This window comes from Arvicola amphibius, chromosome 18 (genome assembly GCF_903992535.2).
Source record: "Arvicola amphibius chromosome 18, mArvAmp1.2, whole genome shotgun sequence".
NCBI classification, from domain to species: Eukaryota; Metazoa; Chordata; class Mammalia; order Rodentia; family Cricetidae; genus Arvicola; species Arvicola amphibius.
Genome location: NC_052064.1, coordinates 1,747,848 through 1,769,241, shown reverse-complemented (window position 1 = coordinate 1,769,241; position 21,394 = coordinate 1,747,848).

The window sequence follows — 21,394 nt, the reverse complement described above, 5'->3', positions numbered from 1 at the left end:
CTCAATGAAAACAATGAAAGCCAGAAGGTCCTGGTCAAGTGTTATGCAGACATTAAGAAACAGCCAAGACTACTATACCCAGAAAAAGTTCAACCACCATAGACAGAAAAAGCAAGATATTCCATGACAGAACCAGAGTTAACCAATACCCAGCACACACTCAACTCAGTCTTACACAAAGTACTAGAAGGACAATTTCAACCCAAGGAAATTGGCTACATCAACAAAAACACAGACAACTGATGGTCTCACAGTGGAAAATCCCAAAGAACGGAAAACACACACAATACCATTACCAACAGTGAAAACTAAAATAACAGAAATTAACAATCACTGGTCATTAATATTCCTTAATATAAATGCACTCAACTCACCTATAAAAAGACACAGACTAACAGATTGGATGAAAAACAGAATCTATCCTTCTTCTGCATACAAGAAACAGACATCAACCTCAAATACAGACATTACCTCAGAGTAAAGGGTTGGAAAAATATTTTCCAATCAAATGGACATAAGATCCAAGCTGGTGTAACTTTCCCAACTTCAAACTAAAATCAATCAAAAGAGTCAAAAAGGGACATTTCATATCCACCACAGGAAAAATCCATCAAGAGTAAATCTCAGTACTGAACATCTATGCCACAAATACAAAGACATCCTCATATGTAAAAGAAACACTTCTAAAGCTTAAATCATACGTTAAACCCCACACACTAATAGTGGGAGACTTCAACACTCCACTCTCACCACTGGACAGATCTACCAGACAGAAACTTAACAGAGAAATAAGGGAAGTAACAGATGTTATGACTCAAATGGACTTGACAGACATCTATAGAACATTCCATCCAAACATAAAAGAAAATTCCTTCTGCTCAGACCTCATGGAACCTTCTCAAAAACTGACCACATGCTAGGTAACAAAGCAAACCTCAACAAATAAAAAAATTGTAATAACTCCATGTGTCTTATTGGATCACCATGGCTTAAAATTATAATTCAACAACAACACTAATTTTAGAAAGCAAACAAACACTTGGAAATTAAACAATGCTCACCAGAGTCACCAATGGGTCAAGGAAGAAATAAAGAAAGAAATTAAAGACTTCCTAAAACGGAACAAAAATGATCACACAACATACACAAATTCGTGGAACACAATGAAAGCATTGTTAAGAGGAAAGTTCATAGTGCTAAATGTCTATATAAACAAGTTAGAAAAATCCCACACTAGTGAGTTAAGAGAACAAATGAAAACTCTAGAACAAAAAGATGCAAACTCAATCAGGAGGATTATATAGCAGTAAATAATCAAATTGAGAGCTAAAATCAACAAAATAGAAATGAAGAAATCAATACAGAGAATCAATGAGATAAGCCATTCAAGAAAATCAACAAAATAGACAAACTTTTATCCAAACTAATCAAAAGGCATAGAGTGAATTCTAAATTAACAAAATCAAAAATGAAAATGGGGACATAACAGCAGACACAGAGAAAATCCAGAGAATTAAATCCCTATACTCTACAAAATTGGAAAATTTAAAAGAAATGAACAATTTTCTGGGTAAGTATCACTTACCAAAATTAAATCAAGACCAGATAAGCAAATTAAATAGACCAATAATTGCTAAAGAAATAGAAATAGTCATCAAAAATGACCAGGACCAGATGGTTTCAGCACAGAATTTTATAAGATTTTCAAAGAACTAATATCAATACTCCTCAAAAAATACTTCTCAAAATATAGAAACAGGAGGACACTGCCAAACTCTTTTTACAAGGCTAAAATTACCCTGATGCTCAAACCACACAAAGACATTACTAAGAAAAAGAATTACAAATGAATTTCACTCATGAACATTGATGCAACAATACTCAATAAAATATTGGCAAACCGAATCCAAGGATACATCAAAAAACTCATGCACCATGACCAAGTTGGCTTCATCCCAGAGATGCAGGAATGGTTCAACATATGAAAATCTGTCAGTGTAATCCACCATATAAATAAACTGAAAAACAATGCACATAATCATCTCATTAGATGCTGAAAAAGCCTTCGACAAAATACAACATCTCTTAATGACAAACGTCTTGGAGAGAACAGAGATATAAGGAATACACCTAAATATAATAAAGGCAATATACACCAAGCAAACAGTCAACATCAATCTGAATTGAGAGATACTCAAAGCTACCCTACAAAAATCAGGAACAATACAAGGTTGCTTACTCTCTCCATATGTATTCTATATAGTACTTGAGTTTCTAGCTAAAGCAAGAAGACAACAAAAGGAGATCAAGGGGAAACAAATCAGAAAAGAAGAAGTAAAATTCTCACTATTTGCTGATGATATTATAGTTTACATAAATGACCCCTAAAATTCTACCAAGATACTCTTACAACTTATAAACACCTTCAGTAATGTGGCAGGATACAGGATAACTAAAAAAAAATCAGTAGCCCTCCTTTATATAGATGATAAATGGTCTGAAAAAATAATCAGAGAAACATCACCCTTCCCAATAGCCACAAATAACATAAAATATCTTGGGTTAACTATAACCAAACAAGTGAAAGACCTGCATGATAATAACTTTAAATCTTTGAAGAAAGAAATTGAAGATGACACCAGAAAATGGAAAAATCTCCCATGCTCTTGGGTAGGCAGAATTTAACATAGTAAAAATGCCAATTTTACCAAAATCAATTTACAAATTCAATGCAATGCCCAGCAAAATTATTCACAGACCTTGAAAGAACAATAATCAACTTCATATGGAAAAGCAAAAAAAAAAAAAAAAACAAACAGGATAGCCAAAACAGTCCTTTACAATAAAGGAACTTCTGGAGACATCACAATCTTTGATTTAAACTCTACTTCAGAGCTACAGTACTGAAAACAGCCTGGTATTGTCATAAAAATAGACAGGAGGGCCAAAGGAATTGAATCAAATATCCTGATATCTCTCTACACACCTAAGAACACCTGATTTTTGGCAAAGAAGCAAAAAAAATATGAAATGAGAAAAGGAAAGCATATTCAACAAATGATGCTGGCATAACTGGATATTAATGTGCAGAATGAAGAAAATAGATTCATATCTATTGCCATAAACAAAACTCAAGTCCAAATGCATCAAAGACCTCAACATAAAACCACACACAGTGAACCTCAGAGAAGAGAAAGTGGGAAGTACAGTTGAATGCATTAGCCCAGGAGACCACTTCCTAAATATAACCCCAGGAGTACAAACACTGAGAGTAACAATTAATAAATTGGACCTCTTAAAATTGAGAAACTTCTGTAAAGCAAAGGACACAGTCAATAAGACAAAATGGCAGCCTAAAGAATGGTAAAAGATCTGCACAACCCCACATTTGACAGAGGGATGATCTCCAAAATTCTTAAAGAATTTAAGAAATTGGTCAAGAAAGGAACAAATAATCCAGTCAAAAATGAGGCACAGACCAAATAGGGAGCTCTCAACAAAGGAATCTGAAATGGCTGAAAGAAACTTAAGGAAATATTCACCATCCTTAGGCATCAGAGAAATGCAAATCAAAACAACTCTGAGATTCCATCTTACACCTGTAAGAATGGACAAGATTAAAAACACTGATGACAACTTATGCTGGAGAGTATGTGGGGTAAAGGGAACACTTCTGCATTGCTGGTGAGAATGCAAACTGGTACAGCCCTCTTGGAAATCAGTTTGATGATTTCTTAGAAAATTAGGGAAAAACCTACCTCAAGACCCAGCAATACCACTTTTGGGTATAAACCCAAAAGATGTTCAACCATACAAGGACATGTGTTCAACTACATTCACAGCAGCATTATTTAAATTCACAACCCCAAAGAACCTAGGAACAACCAGGACCCTAAGAGAGAAATACATGAATCTAATCTACATGGGAAGTAGGAAAAGACAAGATCTCCTGAGCAAATTGGGAACATGGGTACCATGGGAGAGAGCAAAAGGAGTGGGGAGAGGGAAGGAGGGGAGTGGAGAAAAATATATAGCTCAATAAAAGCAACAAAAAAACTTAATAAAAAAGAATTCAAGAAAAAATAAAATAAAAAGAATGTTTAAAAAACAAAATGAAAAAATAAAGGAATGCATCTAAGCGTTTTTCCTTTCCTCTTCAATCTTCTGTGTAATTTATTTTCTTTGTTGATTGTTGTTTTTGTTGTTGCTCTCTGTATTAAAACTCCACAATTTTCCTCTGAGTATATTACTATTGTACATTAATATCCAATAATTGGATATCTACACCCTCCATTTCTTTGCACCCTTCCCTCTCCAGGGAGTCACGCTCCGCTATCATCCTATTTGACACATTTACAGCCCTCTCTTCTACTCGGCTGCCCTTCTCTGCCATGGCCTATCAGCCGTGCTCTAGCACAGGCTCAGCTCCATTTCCTGTCCCTAGTTTTCACTTCTTACAACTGCGGAACAATCGTTGGCTTGGTGAAGTAGGAAGGTATCATCATTATGGTGATGCTCATGCTTCATATTCTTCAAAGAAGAAATCTCCTTCTTCCCGTAGATGCTGTTTCCTTAAGATTTTAGCCTCTGCTAAAATATGACAAACTTCATACAGTTACCTTAATTTGTTAAAGAGATATTATGCCTTCCTCCATTGGGCCTACACTTCACATTTTTAAATTATATTTTATTTACCTTTTGGAAATTTCTTTACTTTTGTGCCGTTTTATACAACTTGGATAGTATGAGTATAATGACTATGGCTCATTTTTAGAAGCTCATGTGTCACATAAAATGTTGAATATAATGTGTGTGTGTTAAATTAATTGCAGATGCAAATATTTATCTACAAAATTGTAGGCCTGTGCTTTTTTGAACTGGTATTGTTCAACCTGTCAGAACACGGAAATATGCATACTAAAAACCACATGCCTGAAAAAGTTTTTCATTTCTATTTAGATAGGTCAAAAAGGTAAACATATATAGAAATATGTAATTTCTAGAAATTCATAACATTTACAAATGACACAATAGTTTAGACATTTTCTTATCATGATAAGAACTGTGTGAAATCATATAATAATTATACAAGTGCACTTTACATCTGTATTTTATTAATGCACAAATGTTCTACTGTTTTAAATTACGCATATCATTGTGTGTTCCATTAATTGGCTATTCATCACACATATATCAGAGATTAAGCACACTTTTAAAATTTAGAATTGTGGTATTAATACATTGTTGCATTTGGCTTTAAAGCTGTTGTGTTCATGGGGATTTTAGGTACCTAAAGTGACTGCAGGAATACTTTTATATATCTACCTGTGTACTAAAGCAAAATATTTATTTCATTTTATTACAACTAAATCTAAAATAGTATAAATCTTTCTTTGAATTATTTCATAACCTAAGCCTATACCTTGAACTTGGATATCATCATAAACATAAACACATACACACACACACACACACACACTCTCTCACACTGGTCTTAAACTTGGATATCATTGATAAACATACACACATACACTGGCCTTGAAATTGGATATTATTGATAAACATACACAAACATATACTCTTCCTCCTCTCTCTCTCCCTCCTCACCCCAACTAGAGCTAGAGTAAAGGGTGATGACCATGTTGACTGAGACAAACATACCAGTGTTCCTTCTCATTATGGTACAAAAATTGTTATCAATTAAATTATACTATTATGGAATCCTTTCTTATCACTTAGTGATTTGGTTATTGTTTCAAAGATTATTCTGGACTCTTTGAACAGGTGAAAAATATATTCTTTTCTTCATACATGCACAGTAATATATATTTACAAATACATATCCTATTAAATTAGATAGCGTATTTATAGAGAGAGAAGCTATAATTCTCAATAGAATTCTGTCTGACACTTGTCAGTGAGTTTTGCTTTCTACACAAATTGTGTGGTATAACCTAAGGTTACTGGACTTACAGGATTTCTTCTTTTTAAATCTTTTATTTAGTGGCTGGAGAGACAGCCATGGGTGCTGGGAACCGAACTCATATTTTTGGTTGTGAGCCTAGCCTTTAATGGCTGAGCCATCGGGCGGTGGTGGCGCATGCCTTTAATCCCAGCACAGTATTTCTTATGAAGTTGCTCCATGACGGTCTCTGAGCTTCTTTTGTTAAAATATATAGTAATTATTATCGATACTGTTGTTATCGGTTATTATTTGCATGTGTTATGTATGCGATATTCTAGACACACATACCACACCTTGCTTACGTGTGGAGGTCACAGAACAACTTTCAGAAATCAGTCGTTCACTTCCACCTCGTTGATGGGGGTTTCTCTCTGGCTGCTCCTGGTTCACTGGTCTAGGAGCTTCCAGGTGACATTTCCGTCTCTGCTTCTCATCTCACGGTGGGAGTCCTCTGATGACCGATCTTGCTTTTCTAAGTGAGTTTTAGCGCTCAAACTCAAGTCATCAAGTTTGTGCTAAGAGTGCTTTAACCCGATGTGCCATCTCTCTGGACACTGAAATAGCCTCCAAGTTCTCAGATTCTGTCTAATATTTCTGATCCCAAACCCAGGCAAGGTTTATTAGGAGCCACCTTTTTACATATTTTGGCTTAAGAAGTATGAAAATGTGGAAAAATATGCACCTGAGTTCCAATGAAACTGTTAAACCACAGTTAAAAAAACTCACTAAAAACATGAAAACATCATTTAGTCATCTTATCTACCATTTGCAATGTCTTTGGAATCTGTTTCATACATTAATTCATATCCATTTTGTCAAGAAAAATACATACATATTAACTAGATTGAAAAAATAATTTATTAAACATTCTTTTTGTGTTGCAAACTTTAAAAAGATGGCATTAAGTGTCATATGGGTGCCAGAAATAAGTCCCTATGGCATTTTATCTAAATCTATTAATGTTACTTCATAAATTTGAAGCTCACAACAGAAATGTAATTTCATCAAGGTTCTATTTTTCCCTGGAGGCATATTTAGCTAACATTAAATTATTTTTTGTAAATTAGACCAAAATGATCATTAAGAAATTTAAACCTATTATCAGAACAACATTGTTGTATGCTTTGATCTCCAACTTGTACGTATTTATGTAATTCTTAGGCTTGGATAGCTGAGAAGGTGAAGAGATCAAAAGTAAAACAAATGCCATTTATTAAAACTTCATGTTCCTCATTGAATACTTGGAGGAGAAAATAAAATATTTTAGCAATGAAGACAGACCTAACATATAGGCAAGACTGAAGAGCAGCTAATCCAAGCTGGAAGAATCTCACTGCTTTTGATTCTGGCTTGATGTTTATGATCACATTCTTCTATGGAACCAGATTTAAAGAGTATGAATTGCCAAGTTATAAATATGATGTATTGTAAAGACACATGACATCCTGATGTCATATCTAACTATAGATAATAAAAGCCCTCTTTGTACAATATTTGATTTTGCATGAATCATGCAAAATACGTTTGGTTAAAACAATACATCTAAAGGTGATAAAAGAAGAAATATTAAACATAATATTTATCTTTGCAAGATTTGGGGTATTTTGAAAGTTTTATTTTCTAATATTGACATATATGTAGTTACCTCATTCTGGAACTTTTCATAAACCCATACTAAAGCTATTTAAGCTCTTATTTCTAGAGAATCTCGAACGTGTTCTGAATTCCTGTTGCATTGGTTTTAATTTGCATTTTAAATACTGAATAAAGAAGCAGGTTTCTCAGTTTTCCATTAGCAAATCTTCCCTCTTTGCATCTGCTTAAGTAATATTGGGTTTTGTATCTTTTCTTCTAACTTTACTAAAAAATAGTAAATCGCCTCATGAATCTCAAAAGGAAGCCATGTGCCCCCCGCGGGTCCTGGAAGGTTAACATGGAGATCTGTGCTCACAGCCACCTCTGTGATGACTCAATGGGCCCAAAAAGGACTGCTGCACCTGTCCTTGCTCATCCACAAACAGTATTTTAGAAGTGAAGTATATCATCTTAACTGTGCTGTATTTAGAGATCCAATTTTCAATTTATTTTTTGAAATTATAAAAGAGGTTATTGTTAATAGATGTTTAAGTAACACATCTATTAAAACATTACTACATAATTATTTGGGAAGTTATATTTATTAAAATATGTACTACTATATTTTAATCATAAATAGTTGTATGGTGTATGTAATTAACACATAGGAGAAGTAAAATAGTAGTATTATTTTATTTAAAAATTACCAAAAGGGGAGACGATATTTTGATTTAGTGTTTTACCTCAGTTTCGTCCAGGTCTGTCTCATCTCCTTAATGAGCCAAATTAATTTTTAATAGAATTGTGCCATCACCACTTACTTTATTCTGCAACCTATTCTTTAATTTCACACTCTTATCTATCAGGCTGAGCAAACTAAATGTCAACAGCAGAATCCAGGATCTATGGAAGGGGTTGAAGATCCACAGATGCTGTGTATGATGTAAGATCTCTGTCTTTCTGTTCTTCCATGTCCAGGTCCCTATCCTCCTTTTCCTTCCTCTCTTTTCTTCCTTTTATTTTTATCATAACATAACTTTCAAAAGGCAACATCTCAACAAATTTTCATCTTTACTGTATTTTACTTAACACCTTGGCCAGTGATTTTTTTTTTTTTTACTTAAGGACAAAATACTGTGATTCATAACGGTTAAGAAGGTGCTTTGCTCTTTCAGAGAATCTGAGTTCAATTCCCAGAACAGATATCAGGCAATTCACAACTACTTATAACTCTAACCGTTAGACTTGAGGACTCTGGCCTTTTCAGGTACCAGCTTTTACATTCACACACACACACACACACACACACACACACACACACACAGAGGCACAAGTACACATGGGTAGGGGGCATATATCATTAAAAATAATGAAAATAAACCCCTTTTCAGGAAGATAAATTCATTTTTGAGCACACTTTAAAAGTGTTTGAGATTATAATTAAATTACAGCCTTCCTCTTTGCAAATCCTCCTACAGCCTCCTCTCTCTCCTTCAAACAAATTAATTTTACAAAATAAACACTCAAATATGAAGGAGATTATTCCATGGGTAAAGTTTTGTTCTGTACGTATTGAATTAAAGTTGATAGCATCAGAAGTCATGTGGAACTCAGGCATAATGGTTTTCTGGAAGTCCAGTACTTGGGAAGCAGAAATAAGGTATCTCTGGGGCAAGTCAACTTCCCAGAGTAACTGGAAACTCTAAGCTCCAGACTCAGTGAGAGACCCTGGCTCAATAGATAATGAATAGATAAAGAACAATGCGGAAAACACTAACCATTAACTTAGGGCCTCCACACAGTTGAACAAATGCCCACATTCATATGTATACCTATGCATATATAAACATGGACAAACACTGAAAGAAAATATATCTGAAAATAATCTTAGTACATTATGGTCATACCTAATGTATAAATGAAGAAGCAGTCTAAGATCAGCACAAGTGTTGACTGAGTATTCTGTCCTGCCTGGTCCTAGAGTCATTCAGTCCCAAAGAAGCACACAGAGGTTTACATCAATTATAAACTGATTCCCCAGTATCTCAGGCTCTTCTTATTAACTAATTCTTATAACTTATATTAGCCCATAATTCTTGTCTATGTGAGCCATGTGGCTTGGTACCTTTTTTTGGTGAGGCAATCATATCTTCACCTACTCCACAACTGAGAGAGAACTGATCTCCAATATATATAAAGAACTCAAGAAACTAGACAAGAAAATGCCAAATAATCCAATTAAAAAATTAGGTACAGATCTAAAGAGAATTCTCAACGGAAGATAATGAAAGGGCCAAAAGACATTTAAGGAACTGCTAATCATCCTTAGCCATCAGGGGAATGCAAATCAAAATGACTCTGAGAGCCCATCTTATACCCATCAGGATGGCTAAGATAAAAACCATTGGTGACAACTTATTTTGGAGAGGATGTAGAGTAAGGGAAACACTCATCATTGCAGGTGGGAGTGTAGACTTGTACAGTCACTTTGGAAATCAGTATGGTGATTTCTCAGAAAGTTGGGAATCCAGCAATACTACTCTTGGGTATGTACTAAAAGATGCACAATCAAACCACAAGGACATTTGCTTAACTATGTTCATAGCAGTATTATTTGTAATAGCCAAAACCTGGAAACAACCTAGACACCCATCAACCAAAGAATAGTTAAAGAAAATATGAAAGACAGCTATGCTTACCACTATACCACCAAAGCAAGGATCAGGATGTTTGAGGGGGGAGAAGGATGGATTGGGAGAACAACAAAAGAGAGATCTTGGTAGAGAGAGAGCCACTATGGTATTAGAGACAAACCCAAAGAACCTGCAAGGATGACCCCAGCTAAGATTGCTGACAATAGCAGAGAGGGTGCCCTGTAATCAGAATGACGAATATCCCAACTATCATCATAAAAACTTCATTTAATAACTGATGGAACCAGATGCACAGAACTATAACCAGGCACTGAGCCAAACTTCAGGAAGCCGTTCGAAGAGATGGAGAGGACGATAAGAGACAAAGACAGAACAAAAGAGAGCAAGATCATGATGGAGAAATCTACAGAATCAGCTGAACCAAGCTCGTGTAAACTCATGATGAATAGCTATGGCACTTCCTTGGGACCAAACAAGGTTCCCTGCATGTGGGAGACAGTAGTAAAGCTTAGAATATTTGAGAGACCCCAGGCAGTAGGACCATGGTCTCTTAGTGTCTGCAGAATGTCTGCTCTGGGTTTCATGGCTTCCACAGAGAAGTCAGGTGTAGTTCTGGTAGGTTTTTATATGTTATTTGACATTTTTCATTTGCAGGCCTAAATATTCTTTCTTCATTCTGTATGTTAAGTGTTTTGTTTATGGTGAGGGGACTTTTTTGTGGTCTATTCTGTTTGATGTTCTGTAGGCTTCTTGTATCATAATAGACATATTTTTCTTATGGTTGGGAAAGTTTTCTTCTATGATTTTGTTGAATATATTTTCTGTGTCTTTGAGCTGGAATATGGATGCTTCTGTCCCTCGGATTCTTACATTTGGTCTTCTCATGGTGTTCCAGATTTCCTAGATGATTGTTAGATTTAACATTTTCTTTGACTGATAAAGATATTTCCATTATCATATCTTTATTTCCTGAAAATCTCTCTTCTGTCTCTTTCATTCAGTTGGTTATGTTTGCATTTGTAGTTCCTATTCATTTACCCAGAATTTTCATTTCCAGAATTCCTTTGGTTTGTATTTTCTTTATTTCCTCTATCTGAATTTTGAAGTCTTAGACTGTTTCTGTCACATGTTTTTTTTTTCTTGGTTTTCTTGGCTTCTTTAAGGGATTTATTGATTTCTTCTATTTTTTTGCTTGTCTTTTCCTCTATTTCTTTAAAGGAATTTTGTTTCCTCTTTAAGGGCCTCAATCATGATCATAAAGTTATTGTTAAGGTCATTTTCTTCTGCTTAATCAGTGTTTTGATGTTCAGGTCTTGCTGTTGTAGAACTGCTAGTCTCTGGTGCTACCATATTGCTCTTACATTGTTGAATGTACTCTTACTCTGTGGTTTACCCATCTCTTCCTCCAATTGGTACAGGTGGAGTCTGTAACTCTCGTGTTTGCTATTCCTCTGGGTGCAGTTGGGGCCTCTTCCTTCAGTTGCTGATGTGGCTGTGGTTCAAATGTTCTTTGTCCTTCCAGGTGCAAAGGTGCCTGGTGGGTCTGGAGGTTACTGTTACTGCAGGGGATGGTTGGCATGAGAGGGTTGTGGAGAGGCAGTGTCTTGGGCCTAGAGAACTGGACTCTTCAGACTGCTCTCCCATTGGTCGCCATTGTGGTAGGGTATGGTTGGGGCAATATTTTATTTTCTACTTCTGTATTTTTCTTGCTATAGTTTATATTTGTATCTTCTCTGATACAACTAGATGATATTTAGGATGTAAAATATTTTTTAGATATATTTACAGATATTTTCTCAAATATGTAACTTTCCTGACATTGTTTTAAAGTTTTTCACTGATAAATTGCTGTTTTAATACAGTTTCTTTTCATGTATCCTGATTTTTTTTTGCCCTAAATTATGAACATACCCCAAGTCAGGTAGTATTTCTCACAGAATTTTGTAGTTTTGTTTGTTTGCTATATGGATGTGAAATTTCACAAGCATTGTTGATCAAAAATATGAATCTTTTAATCATTGAACTGTGCTTGTCCCTTATTAGGCAGGAGCCCATTTCTGGGCTTCTCAGTTTGTCACTACCAATATTGTGCTACATAACTGGAGTGGCTTTATCATGAGTCTCAAAACTGGACTGCACAAATCCTTTAACTTTACTTTCCTATAGCATGATTTTGGCTACTCAGTATCCTTTTTCTTCCTTGTAAGCTTTTTGCTCCTTTTGTCAATGGGTCTAAGACAGTAATAGCTATAAATGTGAAAAAGGAGGGGTGGCCCATGCACAGGGAGGGGTTATCAAATCTTATACAATGCTACTGATTTTCTGCCTGCTTGATCTATCAATGACTGAGAGTCAGTGTTAAGACCTCCAGGCAAATCTGCCTTTGTCTTCTTTACCTCACAATTTACCCCACATGTTCTGGCTGCACCCTGGTAAGCACAGTTGTCTTTCAGCAGACTGGTCCCCATGTCATTATCATGGCTTTCTCCATTCAGGGATTTTAATTTCTAAAAAAAAGTGATGCCCTTTGTTTTGATAGCTACTTGGCTTCCTCTCAATTGGTGCTGATGCAGAATATCTTTCTTCACCCAGTTTTAGCCTTGTAAAGTCTCTCTATTTAAAGTGAATTTCTATTATCTTGGGTGTAGGTTTTAGCTATTCTGGTTATCATTGTCTGCTATTTTTGTGAATTTATATAATATCATTTATATTTAAAATGACTATTTCTATGTTTATATTCATATTGATCCATGCTCATAACTCTTCAAATTCATTGCATTAACTAATTTTACTTCTGCATTTCCTTTTAACAGCTATTTACAGGAAGATGAGCAATGAATTTCCAGTATTTAATTCCTTGGGAGCATTATTTAAAATAACACCTTTAGGCTATTTTAAATAATAAATTAATTACACACAGAAGCATAAGTTGTTAGTTGTGTTTTTTAATTATTATAATATTTTACTATACTTGTGAATTTCTATCTTTCTGGATGAGCTGTCTCTTGCAAAGCAATGTAACTCACACACATGCAGGTATTATATGCAGAAATAACAGATTATTCGCTAGTACTCTCATAGAGCATCTCCATGATGTCTACAAAGATGGCCCGCGTCATTCATCTTCTATAGCTTGAGTACCACTTGCCTAGTTAGAAATTATTGAGAGCATTATGGTATTTGGCCTTTTCTGACCTTATTAGATTTATGATTTTTGTGTCTTTCTTAAATTTTGGTGATTATTATTTCAAATACTCTTTACTGATTCATCCCATTCTTCCTTCTTTTTTTGGTTTTTCAACTATATGTTTCACCTTCTAATATATTTATCATTTCTTGTTCTTTGTGTATTAATTTTTCTTTAGTCTTCTTTTATTTTCCTATTAAGTTCATCTGTAAAGGTTCTATTGACATATACTTGAGCTTACAGATTCTATCCACAGTGTATGTTTTCTGTGGCTGGACCATAAAAGACCTTTCAGTTTCCAGTGCAGTGGTGTCTATTTCTAGTACCTCTCTATATCATTTCTTTGTGCTTAACTCTTTTCCAATATGTGGTCTTTATTTCTGTTTATATCCCTTTCAATCATTGATGTACAAAAGAGTTTCAAAATGGAGTATAACAAAAGTTTATTTATTAGGGGATAAACTCACATAAATAGTAGTGATCCTCAGTTCTGCATGTGCTGGGAACTGGAACTGAATCCAGCAGCTAAGAGGTGCACACACACTTTTTTTTACAGTACATGAGACCATGCTCAAGGTAGGGTGGTGTTGTAAAGGCTATTGCCTGAAGGAGTTCTCACAGAACCTCCTCCTTTGTCTAAATAACATACTTCTATGCCTAATAAAAAACTATATATAATAAGAACAACTATCAAATATTGTCCAGGGAAAAGAAGTGGCAAAAACATACATAAAAATTAGAATTACAACTAGCATGAACAACATCAAGCAAGAAACATATACTAAATGTTTCAATAGTTATCCTATCTTAAGGAGTCTAAGTCTTCTTTAAAAATAGCTTGGCTAAATCATGAGAGGAAAGTAACTATGACTATCTACTTTTCAACCCCACGAAAGACCTAAGAAGGGAAATAATATTACTTGAGTAAACAGGAAGTTCAATTAAGCAACTTCCAAAAGGTGAAAGCAATGACAGAGACAACTGGCTACCTGGGCAATCATCCAAAGTCTCATTTGCAACATTGGGGCAACCAACTTTGCTAAGGCCTAGAGTATCTGACAGACCATTTTCAGAGACAGAAAAGTTTCAAAACCATCTTACTCTGTCTTGGCAAGGTTTGGCAATCTTTTTTCTTGTATTCTTCTTGTCCAATCTGGACACCATGAATTTTGTCAGTGGTCGAGGCAGGTGCAGTTCTTTGTCCAAAGGCCATTTTTGCCAAGAAGATAACAAGCTCCAAGTGGAGTGACTTCACTGCCTGACATTCTCTCAGAAATAGATAAGTGCTGCCAGGAGTAATGTCTCATGTTAAGAGAATCCTAAGTTATTTAAATGTCATATTCTACAGTTCTTTGAAGTGTTTAAAGATTACCTCTCTATGTAGAATATAATCTCTATTCATCTAAAGAACCTGATTAGTCTAACTACTAGTATGACAAACATGGATGGCTATTGATCTGTAATTGATAATACCTATAAAGCTTAAAGTCTAAGACTTCATATTGAAAAATTAAACAATCTTTAAATAAATGTGCAGGAAATGAGGACAATGACCTGACAATGTAAACAATATATAAGTGTCTTGGTCAAAGGTAGTAATGTATAGTGCAACATACCTCAATATACAAAATATCTTATGCAGAGGTAGAAACATGCATACATATATATGTCAAAATAATTTTGCATAGGTACACAATATTGTAAACAGAAATAGGAGCATATTCAATATAACAGATATAATTTGAATTTGTATCAATGTACAAGAATCTATACCAATGTAAATTGTCTGTAAATAATAGTTCACAAGTGATAATCCAATCTACCCATTATCCCATCCCATCTAATCCTTTTTTTTAAATCAAAAGTTATTCTTAAACTTACTTCAGTTCCATCCCCCACCTTATACCACTTAAAACTAACTACTGATTGATGCCCCCAACTCTGACAGCAACCTTTATTGGGAGAGGGGCTAGCATCTTCTATAATTACTTCCAGCTGTCATGGGGGTGTTGTTATTTCCATGGGATTCTGTTAAAAACTAAAATGGTGTTTAAGTTTCAAGATTACTGTCTGTACAACAGCAGGTAGTCTCTCCATAGTCAGTAGAGTTTTTCTGAAGTTCTTATTTGAAGTTTGGAGCAGAACATTGTAAGAAGGTGCACCATGTCAGTTAGTCAAGTTGGAATGATCTTGAGCAGTTTGTAACCCAAAACCAATCTTAAAGTGGTGCTATCAGCATTATGACATCACATCAAGCAAGTGGAATCATTGTGGGGCCCCATTTCTTCCTGGAAGCTTTAAAGATTACTGCAGGAAAATTTATTGCTTCTTTGTGAAAGCAATTATCCATATAGACATATATTCAACAAAAGGTACCATAGAGACAAAAATAGGTATGGGGAGAAGTAAAGTTTTTTTAAAGCAGAGTTTTGATAATAGTAGTCCCTAAATTTTATCTTCCTTCTGTCCCACGCAAGGTGGCTCATGATATAAGACAGAAACTCTGAATTTTTCTTTTAACAACATGTTTGGATTTAGAGAAGGATAGCCATTGTCCAACACCAAAACCAGCTTTTCATTTTGATTAACAATGGCTACTATTATATGTGTGTTTAGGTATTGACTTATCCTGCAGAGGATATTGGTATAAGTCAGGTTTCTCTTTGCTTGGTGATTCTTTCTGGATAGCTATCTTTTCTTCTGTAGGCATCTAGATGTCCAAGGTCTCTCACTCTTTGAAGACGGGCATTTATCTGCAAAGACAAGAACAGAACTGTGTCCCAACTTTTATGAGGTTTCCTTACCACTTGTAGGATTGTTATTTCTGTGGCTGGGCTATCATTTCTCTTTCTCAAGAGGTTTCTCTTTTTCAAAACCACATCTTTGTTAACTTTGATGTGATATCCATAGCTTTTCTTCTCCTGTGGAAACAAGAGTGAAGCACTTCTTTGGCATAGTACATCTACTGGTTTCCATTCTGAGGTCAACACATCCTTGAAATACACCAGCCAATCTATTTATTTATTTATTTATTTATTTGTATTTATTTATATTTATGAGACAAGGTTTCTCTGTAGCTTTGGAGCCTGTCTTGGAACTATCTTCTGTAGACCAGGCTGGCCCCAAACTCACAAAGATCCACCTGTCTCTGCCTCCCGAGTGCTGGAATTAAAGGTGTGTGCCACCACTGCCCAGATAACTGGCTGATTTAATTCAGAAGTTTTTTTTTCTATTATCCATCATCTCTCTGCTGCCATTTTTCCTTTCTCATTAGAGTTAAGAAAATGTAAGGTTAATAAAGAATTATACAATATATTTCTTGGAATATTTTTCATCCCTTTCTGTTTGTTTAACATATGCTTTATGGTTTGTTGGATCTTTCTATAACTGCTTGACCTGTAGGGTTGGTGACTGTATTACGGCATAGTTTATTCTCTAATGCACATTATATTAAGAAAACCTTTAAACTCACATGGAAACTGAAAGAAAGGTACATAAACTTCTTATATCCACTTTGCTCAATATCACATGCATATAACATTCTCAAATATCAAATTCTCAAACTGCAGTGGTACATTTATTACAAACAGTGAATTAACACTAGCACATACTTATACAAACCCCATGTTTTCCATTATAGTTTACTCTTGGATATATATTTTCTACCAGTCACATGATCATAGTAATTTTGTCAGATACATTAAAATTGTGAGTCATATATGCTATAGTTTTCATTTTTTGTCATTCAAAAACAGTGAGATTTGTTACTTTTGATTAAATTTTCTTCTTTGACTTCTAACATTCCTTGCAATTTTCTGTTTAAGGGCAAGACACACTGTGTTGAAAAGTAGGAGCTCTATCAGTAAATAGAACTCACTGCACAAATAGACTCAAATAAGGAAAAACACATGATCATGACAATAGGTTAAGAATAGTCCTTTGATAAAATCCAACATCTCTTCATGACAAAAGTTCTAGAAAACCTAGGGATCTAGAGGGACATAGCACAATATAATAAAGGCAATATAAGCAAGACCACAGTTAACACCTCGCTCAATGGAGAAAAAAATCATTTCCACTAAAATTAAGAACAATACAAGGATGCCTTCTTTCCCCTTAACTATTCAATAGTTTCAGATTGATTCATAAAATAACTGAGGAGCTAGAAGGGATAAAATAGGAAAGGAGGAAGTCAAAGTACATGTATTTACAAATGGCATTATTTATAATTCTATATGTAAACAACATAATAACCCCAACAGAAAGTTTTGGCAATGAATAAACACACGAGTCAAAGTAGCAAGATAGAAAATTAACACAAAAAATCGGTAGCCTTCCTATGCATAGACAATTTTTTAAAAAATCAAGAAATGTTTACACTGAAAATAACCTCAATACTATCTTGTCATAAATCTTAAAAAATGAAATACTTATTTATTGCAAACTTTGCAAGATTGAAGAAGTTAATTGATGAGAATACCAGAAGCTGCACACAAGCTTCAGTGTGAATTCTGTTTGTTTACTGTGTAGTAGTACTTTTCAGAAGTTTCTGTTTCCTTTCCTGCCCATGATTTCTACCATAGGTACTTTGCTAGAATAAGTAGTAATGTCTCTGCTTCTGGTTGAATTTAAATACACCCTCTTTCCACTGTGTACACTGAGGCGGACCTGGGAAAGGGTGAGATGGGAAGAGAGTCCACACTTACATAATTAAATCCCATTCATTTATTGTCCTCATGTCTACGAGTGATGGTCACAGGTGATCTTCAGTATTTTCTTCTCCTATCTGAGATAGAAAGTCTAAAAGTTGAAAGAAGCAAAGCACCTGAGCACCTGATAATAGAGAGAATAATGATCTGGTCAAGTCTTTTCACTTGAATAGGAAATACGCTGTAGTAAGAGGTTTATTTATTCCCTGAAGAATACTTTCCCCTCCATCTTGCCAAGCCTACTACAGTCATAGTTTTCTTTGCACAGGGCAGGGGAAGGTTCTTTCTTTATCAAGACCTAGTCGGTGCTTATAATTCCTGGATGTGACAGCTGTGTCTGCCCACCAGGTGCCAGTTTCTTCTGACACATCAATTCCCTTCCCAACCAAAGTCATGTACTTAGACTTTGGCTAGATTTTTATTAATTTAAGGACAGGAGCGATGACTTCTATGCTCTGTACACCAGAGCTTCTATGAGCTGACACCAGATATTACTACCTTCAAAACACCGGAAATCCTAAAGAATATAGAGCAATGTTATCATCAACAAAAGATGTATTTAGATACACTAATGCCACAGAACAACTTGAGGCTCAGGCAGAGTAATAGCTTAGCACAACTGGGCTAGAGTCAGGCAAGACTTCAGGAAAAGTTATGATTCTCGGTTTGTAGCACCATGCAGCATTCTGGAAAAGAAAAATCATAGCAGGAGAAACTCATGATTTCATTTTAAACCCAAACTTCCTGTGAGCTAGAGGATTAAAACAAAGGAAGCGATTATAGAGTTATTTAACTTGTACCAGAAGTGTTTAGGTTTTCAGCTCACACTTTCTTTAGTTAGTACATTATTTATTCTTATCTCCATTTTCTCCTCTACTTTAAAGTCTGAATCATAGGAAGAGGAGATGCATCCCTACTAGTTTTGGAAGATGAGTTATGTTAACAGATAAGAAATAAATATTCTGCCAAGTTTTCTATAAACTATAATCTGTGATACCAATCATTTATGACAGTTGATAATTTTTTCCATTGACTCATTCACTTGTTTATTCAGTCAGAATTTTTTAATAGCAGCTAAATTAGTCTAGGCTCTCTTTCAGTTACAATAATAATTAATACACATTCTGTAGTATTGCAGATATTATTATGATACATAATGGTAAATTCTATGTTGAATCTATATATTAATAATACAAAAACCTTCAAGAACAACATATGATAACTATTAATACCTAAATTTAATTTAAACGATATTGAGCCTTTTTGTTAGTATAAATATTCAATCATCCCATAAATGTAGGTTCCAACTTTTTTAAAAGTGGTTCTTTAATGATTCCAGTTTAATGTTTACTAAATCATAGCTGCAGTGAGCATATGTTGACAACATTTCTGAAAGTCATATTGGCCTGAAAGGAGGAAAAGGAAGAAAAGAAATTTATCTAATTATGCTCATACTTGATATCATACACCATGATTTGTTAGTCTACCTGGTTATCTCCAGTACTAGAGAGAGTAGGTCACTGGGACCTTGAAATCCATATTATTTTCCCGATGGAATATATATATATATATTATATATATATATAATATATAAGTTATAAGAAGTTAGAGAGCATTTACATGAGTCATGTTTTACACACTCTTCAGTCTGTTTTCAAATGTTATGTCCTGTTATTTGTTTCTATTAATAAACTGATGAAAGAATACCTTGCAGCACAGTTGTGTATATTTCAAAACATCTGGTTTGTCTCAATAGACATCTGAAAATTTTAATTATATTTTAATAACTTATTTTTCACAGAAATATGTCTCTGATTTTTGAAAGCATCAAATGTTATGCTTGGGGAGGAAATTATTGCTATGTTGAGTAAATTCACAAAGTTAAGGTGCTGTGTATAAACATTAGTATCCAAGTGGGAAATCTGTAATTCGATTCATAGTCTCAGAGTAGCACATACCTTGATGTGGTGGGAAAAACTAATGCAAGAGAACACTGCGGTCAAATTGGTTTAAAAGGCGATAATGAAGAAAAATGAAGATACATAATTGTGTTTGTGAAAATAATAATTGCAGTAGAATTTTGAAACTATGCTCCTGACACGGAGGCACGAGGAACTTCAGCACTATGTGGCAGAGTGACAGTGTACTTGTCAGGTCATCAGGGATGACAAGCGTACTGCTATTTCTTGAGAACTGAGCTGTAGGGCAATGTTCCAAACACTTTAAAAGGAGTTGTAGTTAATTAGTTACTGCTAGCAGTGCTATTGCTGGGGTTAATGATGATCTGCCTCTGGGATTCTCATTCATGATTGCTTCTTTCAACGCTACACAGTCACTCGCCTAAGTGTGCCGCATGCATGTCAGGAGGCGTGAAGCTGTGTTCCTCCTTGATATCTTTGATTTTGAGGAGCCTATGGAATGGCATGCATAAATTTCATTTCACACATATCATTAATGTTAGTTCCATTACAATTCCTATATGTATTGTCAGCTCATTTGGTGAAGTATCAGTGCAAAGCCAATGTTTCATTTCTGGGTAAATTTTCCAGAACAATCTTTACCATAAAGGAAGTCCACTGAGTGCATTACACAGATAAAAAACATCTCTCCACACAGTGAACCTTTACTCTGGTCCTTTGACCCACATATTCCTTCTTTGAAGAGTTTCTGGTATGAGTCTCTACAGTCTTTGTTCATTTAACATGTCTCCATAATTTCCTAGAAATAACCCTTTCTTACAGTACTATGAAATTATGTTAACCTTTTTACAGCTGAATCCTGTATTTTCTGAATTATTGTATTCAACTAATTTTATTTCTCCTGAATTGCTAGCTTTTTCATTGAAATAATTATGGATTTTTTTTTAGTGTTCTGGTGCATAACGTAGCTTTATAGTTGTTCGCTGAAGCAGTAGTTTTCTTATAAGTCCTGGAATTTTTCAATACTTGATTTTGTGGGCTATAAAGTATATTTAGTAAGACATATATTGTATAGAAACATTATACTTTTTTAAGTGCTGGAGACTGAACTCAGCAGGTCTCTAGCATTGCTCTAGCAATGAACTATAGCTCAACCCACAAGTAAGTGTTAAAATGTCAATACATATATTTATGTGGAAGAAATCACAGCATAAGAGGAGAACGGGGTGATGGAAATGATTCAAGCAACTCCTGGAAAGAGTGAAAAGATCAAAGATGATGGTAGAAGCCCAGCTACAAAGCAGGAGAGACTGAAGGAAGAAAGAGGACCAAAGGAAAAGAACTGGCTTTGGCATCTTTTTTCTTGGTATTTTATATTTATACAT